Here is a 7,500-nt window from a genome sequence, read left to right on the forward strand (position 1 = left end):
CAGAGCAACGCATGATGCAAGCAGATCGGGTTAGCTTCTACTGGGACAACTTATCGGCCGATAAGACAACCCACGTGGTTGTAAATTACATAATACCTAAAATTCCCGGAGGAAAAGCGGTCAGTACCCCACCATAATTTCAGGTTGAAGAGGATACTACCGGGACGAGCTCATACGTTGCAAAAATATTACGCAAATTGGGCATCCCATCCTGTTGGGAAATGCCACCGCTAAGCACACGTAGAGTCGTAAACACGGGCGCTACACTGGCGCCGGATCGCAGCTGGGCGGTAAGAGTGCGTCTGAGCACGTGTAAGGATAACATTCGACTTAATACTAATTACATGTCCAGTACCCAGCGTGGGTTCGTCACCATGTAATAATAATGAGTTCGCGATTAAGATTATCAATGAAAGAAATGAAAATCAGTCAGCATCTTAACGACTGTCATAATCGTTAGGATGACCGAGGAAATGTCACGCGAATTGATGAATTATGATAACGAAAATCACGAACAATATGAAATCGTAGTAGTTGATATAATAAAAATAATCTCTAACACTGAGATATAAATATGAGAAACAATAATGAATTGAATAAATATTTCTAGTCGTGGGCGGAGTCAGATGGCAAAGTTTGCATTGCTATTGCTTTGCCTCTGCCTCCTTTTTTTCTTCTTATCTTCTACTATTTTGTTTAACTCCCTATTTTCGTCGTGTGCCATTGCCAGTCGATTTGTATATTATGCCTTGATACATTAATTGCAACTGAATGCTGCAAATTGAACTACAAAGTCTATCTGCATAATTCATCACATCATATATATAATTCGTCAACCTAACCCTCGTCATATTATTTTCATATTCAAGCTCATACTTATGTCTGGTACAACTGCAGATTTCTTTCCTTTTCTTTCCACTTATACTTGTTTCGAATTACGAGAGATGTGCTGCGTTGCTCAGGGATGATAGTCAGTGCTTCAGAGAAGGAAGATCGAGGTGAATCTTTAATGTCGTGGATGAACACCCTTTCGCTGCATATGCGGTGGTTTATGTGACTTCATCTCTACTCCTGTCAACACTATTACATCTGCATTTCCTCCCTTCTCTTCCTTCCCTCTGCCCACCTGTTTTCACTTCCAAACTCTCCCTTCCTAATCGAAGCTCCCTTACCTGCCGATTTCAACCTGTCGCTCCCCATCGCACTCCTCTCCCTCTCCACCCACTCCGTCCTACCTTCTTCGCGTCCTTCCTCTCCCTCCTTCCTTCCCTCTTTCTACCATTTCCAGGCCACCCATCCTCCCTGCTGGTATAGTGCTTGACCTCGCCGATCTTCCGTCGTCACTCCAGGAGGGAATAAAGTGTAGGAAAATCTCTCGCTTCCAACTCTCCCACAGGCACGGATGAAAGGAATTGAGAGAGCTAAGGGTAGCAACACTCCCGCCTGGTGGAGCCGTGCGTGGCGTCATTTTGCCTTGTACTTTTAATGGGCGTTGTGGAGGCGGCTCTGCTGCGTCGAAGCCTTCCTCCGGCCGACAGCATCGCCTCCAGGTCCCGAGAAAACTGTGAGGAGGATGCCCGTACACGCCACACGCATGATGACCGCTGCCAATTATTTTTATTTTACCAAATATTTTTTTTCTATATTGTTTTATCTAACATTCGTACCCAAAGAGGTTAAAGCACCTAAGTATATTTATTTTTACATTTCAAGATTTCTTTATATATATATTACAGATCCCGAAGGCCCATTTGAATTCATAAAGTTCAGTAATTTTACATTTAAGTTTTGTTTATTTATTGATATTATTTAACTTTCGTATCAAAAGTATTTTATTTTCTCGATCTTTTAAACATTTTATGGTTCGTTACCAAGCAAATTAATATTTTTGATTAATTATTTTAATCCTAGTTTTTTTCTAAAATATTATATTGCATATACCGAAATTTTAACATTATGATGAATTTTAAGATTTGTTTGCTTCAATTCCAATGTAACATCACCAGCTGCTTTCCCCGCCTACAAGGTGACGTGGGAAGCATCCTTCCCCATTGCACACTGCATTCCCAACGTCAGGCAAGATATAATTGCATTTAGCATTTGCTACCCTCCCCCCTTCCCCTTCCACCTCCCTCCTTCATGCCCTCCCTCCCTCCCTCTCCAGTCCTCCCTCCTCCCCTCCCTCCCTCACGAAACCAACACGAAACTTGCCTCACCTGTTGCTCGGAATCGCCCCCCCCCCCAGGCCCCAGCTGCCGCCCACCTCCTCTTCAAGGGATTTCGTTCCTCGCTCCTTCCCTCCCCACAAGGGCAGCCAGGGGGCCGCCGGAGGAGATGCGATGTTGTAGTGACCAGAAAGGCTAGATCTTAGTGTCAGACTTCGACACTCACGCTATTTACTGGTTACTTTAAATCTACGCTATGCCGACGGAGCGGGCCGAGCGGTAAGCACTCTCCGAGGGCACAGTGGGTTTGGGATAGATATCGTTCGTGAAATTTACACATATCCTGTAACATTCATCATATATCGAACCCTTCTGGTTCCCTAATGTTACTTTAAGTATATTATACAACGGGGTTTTACAAATACCGCGAAGGTTTAAACTTAACACTCCCCGTGTGGAAAATCAAAAGGAGCCTGGGCACAACTCCTTGCTAAAAGAACATCACTATGAAAATGAAACAGAGAAACACATAAAACTAATATTTAATAAAAGAGCTTGTACATAAATGATGAAGATATAGCAAAGCCGGCATATACTGCTGGTGCACACATAACTTATCTTACAAAAGCCTCGAATCCTCCGTCCGTCACCGTAAATCACCGTAAGGTTAAACCAACAAAGAAAATAAAGGCTCGACTACGGCCTCTCTCTATGCCTGCAGCAAGGGTTATCCTAAGCAAGCAGTCTTCCGCCAAGGATCTCTGGATTACTGCTAGAATACCACTTGTTTTTGTCAATCAACCTGTGGATTGGGAGAGAGAGTACCTGTAGCCTGGGCCGTGCGAGCGTGACTTCCTTGTCCATCTCCCATACCTCTGACATCGTCTTAGAGGCGGGAACAAGCAGTTAAGTGATTGTGGTTCTGGAGGCTTATAATATGATAATAAAATAAAAATAACACTATGAACAGTTTTAAGGCATTAATTACAAGGCAGAAACAAGTATAAAAACTAAACAGAGAGAGAGAGAGAGAGAGAGAGAGAGAGAGAGAGAGAGAGAGAGAGAGAGAGAGAGAGAGAGAATGACAGACTGGCAGAAAGAGAGAGAGAGAGAGAGAGAGAGAGAGAGAGAGATGACAGACTGGCAGAAAGAGAAAGAGAGAGAGAGAGAGAGAGAGAGGATAGAGAGAGAGAGAGAGAGAGAGAGAGAGAGAGAGAGAGAGAGAGAGAGAGAGAGAGATAATGACTGACTGGCAGAAAGAGAGAGTGAGGTAGACAGAGAATAGCAGACTGACAGACAGACAGACAGACAGACAGACAGACAGACAGACAGACAGACAGAGAAAAACATGACAGACTGACAAACAAGAGAGAGAGAGAAAGAAAAAAACTATATAAGAACTATATTCTCTTTCTCAGTCTTTTCTTTTAGCTCTCCCTCTCTTATTTCTACGCCCTTTTTCTCCCCTCTCTCTCTCTCCCAAATATTATCAGGACTTCCTCCACCTTACTTTAAATAACCCGGCTGTATTTCTCTTCAACATCTCTCACTCTCTTTCTCTCGGTCTTTCTCATCCCTCGTGTCGGCCTCTCATCCGAGGGGTCGGCGGTTCGCGCCCCGCCCAGGCGCGAGAAGTTGCAATTGTCGCCTGGAGGTTACTGCTGTGACTGGGCACCACGGCGGGTAAGGACTAAGACGAGTCAGCACCAGCTGACACACGTTAGCGAGTCGGCATTAGTCGACACAGGCCGGGCTCCCCTCATTGGCATAGCCCGGGCGAAGCTCAGCTTCGCATATCGGACTTTCTCATCCCTTTCTCACGGCCTCTCCTTGTGTTTCTATCATTTCTTACTATCTCTATTTCCTCTTCTTATCACACCCATTTCTGCTCACTTTTTCACTTTGCTTTCGAACGCCAAACTTTTCTTTACTCCTCCTCTTCTTTTTTCCTACCTTTATAAGAGTAAATTAGAATTAGAATAGAGAGAATTAAAATAAGTTAAATAAACTATAAAACGTTGTATCAAAAAGTCGTCAGATTTCATCAATTCATTCTTATTATCTTGTATATTTAGATGGGAAAAACGAAACAAAAGACAAAGCTTAATACCATTATTATTAAATCAAAAGCAAGAAAACAATGAAATAAAACCTCCATTAGGATAAAATTTAAACACAAATACACGTAAAAAGGGGTAATCTTAAATAAAACAAATAAAAAACAATAACTGGTAAAACAGCAGACTCACTTTAAGATCCATATGTACGTAAAGAAAAAAAAAAAAAAAAAAAAAAAGACAAAGCCTGAAACAACGGCGATTATCTGAGGGATAGCCGACCGTAGCTAATGAGCCGATGGCTCTGCGCAACTCCAGGAAGAACATAACGACCATAAATAAAGAAAGAGGTGAATGAAAGGAGAAAACACACTACCGTGTCGATACTATTGTATAAAACCCCACACTGTAAAACTAGATTTAATTGAAAAGGAGACTACAGTTTCGGAATCTACCTGGATTCCATCTTCAGGTCTGAGGAGGCAAGGAAGAGGAGGGGGTATAAAACAGAGAGAGGTGTTGCCACGTCGCTGTTCCTCCGCGCCCTCCGTATCTGTGACCCCCAATACCTGGATGGAGAGATCGACTTCCTGCGTCGTTCGTTCTCCAAACTGGGCTATCCTCGTCATGTTCTCGACGCCGCGTTATCCAGGGCACGGCGTACCTTCTACCACGACTCCCCCCTTAAAGAGAATCCTCGGCTGCCCGTCCTCAGCCTGCCCTACACTGAGGAGATCTACTCTCTCCGCCGCCCTCTTCACACTCTCAACTGCAGGCTGATCTTTCGCCAGGTGAACACTCTCCGCCGTAACCTGGTCCACACCAGCCCACCCTCTTCCTCGAAGGTGGGCACCTATGCTATTCCTTGTACCTCCTGTGACAAACAGTACTTTGGCGAGACGGGCGCCAGTCTCACTAAGCGCCTGTCTCAACATAAGTACGCTGTTTCCAGGGGGCACAACAACAACGCTCTCTTCTGCTATCAGTGGGATACAGGCCATCTGATGGACTGGTCAGCGGCGCGAATTAGCTTTCCTTCCGCTGACGTCCACGCCCGCAGACTCGTGGAATCTTCCCTAATTCAGCTGCTTCCCAATTTCAACCTGAACAGCGGCTTTTCTCCTGCTGACAGTCTCCTCGCTTCCCACATCCTTCGCCTTCTCCCGTATGCTGGCCACCCTTCACACAGTCCGCCCGACCCTCCCGACCTGATCTGACCTCCCTTCGTTTCCGTTCGTCTGTCCTCACCTGCCCCGTGTCTCCGCGTTGCCTTTCCTCTCTCTGTCTTATACCCACTCCTCTTCCTTGCCTCCTCAGACCTGAAGATAGAATCCAGGTGGATTCCGAAACTGTAGTCTCTTTTTCAATTAAATCTAGTTTTACAGTGTGGGTTTTTATTCCATAGTATCAACACGGTAGTGTGTTTTCTCTTTTCATGTATACATGTATGTATATATACACATATATATATATATATATATATATATATATATATATATATATATATATATATATATTAGAATATATATGTATATATATGTATATGTATGTGTATATATATGTATATATGAATATAGAAATATATATATATATATATATATATATGTATATATAAATATATATGTATATATGTAAATATCTATATATGTATATATATATATATAAATATAAATAAATATATACATATATATTTATATTTAAATATATATATATATTTATATTTAAATATATATATATATTCATATATACATATATTTATATATATACATATGTATACATATATATATAATATTTATTTATATACATATTTATGAATATATATCTATATATGTATATATAAATTTAGATATATGTGTATATATAAATATATATATTTATGTATATATATATAAATATATATGTATATAAATATATTCTTATATATAAATATATATATATATGTATATATTTATATTTATAAATACATATATATAAATATATATATATATATATATCCATATTTATATCTATATAATTATATATATTCATATATATGTATATATATACATATATATACATATATTTATACATATATATACATATGTATATATTATATTAATATATAAATTAATATATATATATATATATATATTAATTTATATATTAATATAATATATACATATGTATATATATGTATAAATATATGTATATATATGTATATATATACATATATATGAATATATATAATTATATAGATATAAATATGGATATATATATATATATATATATATATATCCATATTTATATCTATATGATTATATATATTCATATATATGTATATATATACATATATATACATATATTTATACATATATATACATATGTATATATTATATTAATATATAAATTAATATATATATATATATATATATATATTAATTTATATATTAATATAATATATACATATGTATATATATGTATAAATATATGTATATATATGTATATATATACATATATATGAATATATATAATTATATAGATATAAATATGGATATATATATATATATATATATATATATATATATATATCCATATTTATATCTATATAATTATATATATTCATATATATGTATATATATACATATATATATACATATATTTATACATATATATACATATGTATATATTATATTAATATATAAATTAATATATATATATATATATATATATATATATATATATATATATATATTTATATATATATATATATATATACACACACATATTTATATAAATATGTATACATATATATGTATGTATTTATATATGTATATATATACGTGTATAAATATATATATATATATATATATATATATATATATTTATATATATATATTTATATATCTATATATTTATATATTTATATATTTATATATTTATATATTTATACATTTATATATTCATATATTTTATATATCTATATATTTATATATTTATATATTTATGTGTTTATATATTTATATTCTTATATATGTATATATTTGCATATTTTTATAAATACACATATATAAATACATTATATATATATATATATATATATATATATATATATATATATATATATATATATATTATATATATATATTTATATATATAAACATATACATATATATATTTGTGTTTATACACATACATATATATATGTATATATATAAATATAAACATATATACATATAAATATATATATATATATATATATATATATATATATATATTTATATATATAGATATATATATGT

The sequence above is a fragment of the Penaeus chinensis genome, chromosome 37 (genome assembly GCF_019202785.1).
Source record: "Penaeus chinensis breed Huanghai No. 1 chromosome 37, ASM1920278v2, whole genome shotgun sequence".
Classification (NCBI taxonomy): Eukaryota; Metazoa; Arthropoda; class Malacostraca; order Decapoda; family Penaeidae; genus Penaeus; species Penaeus chinensis.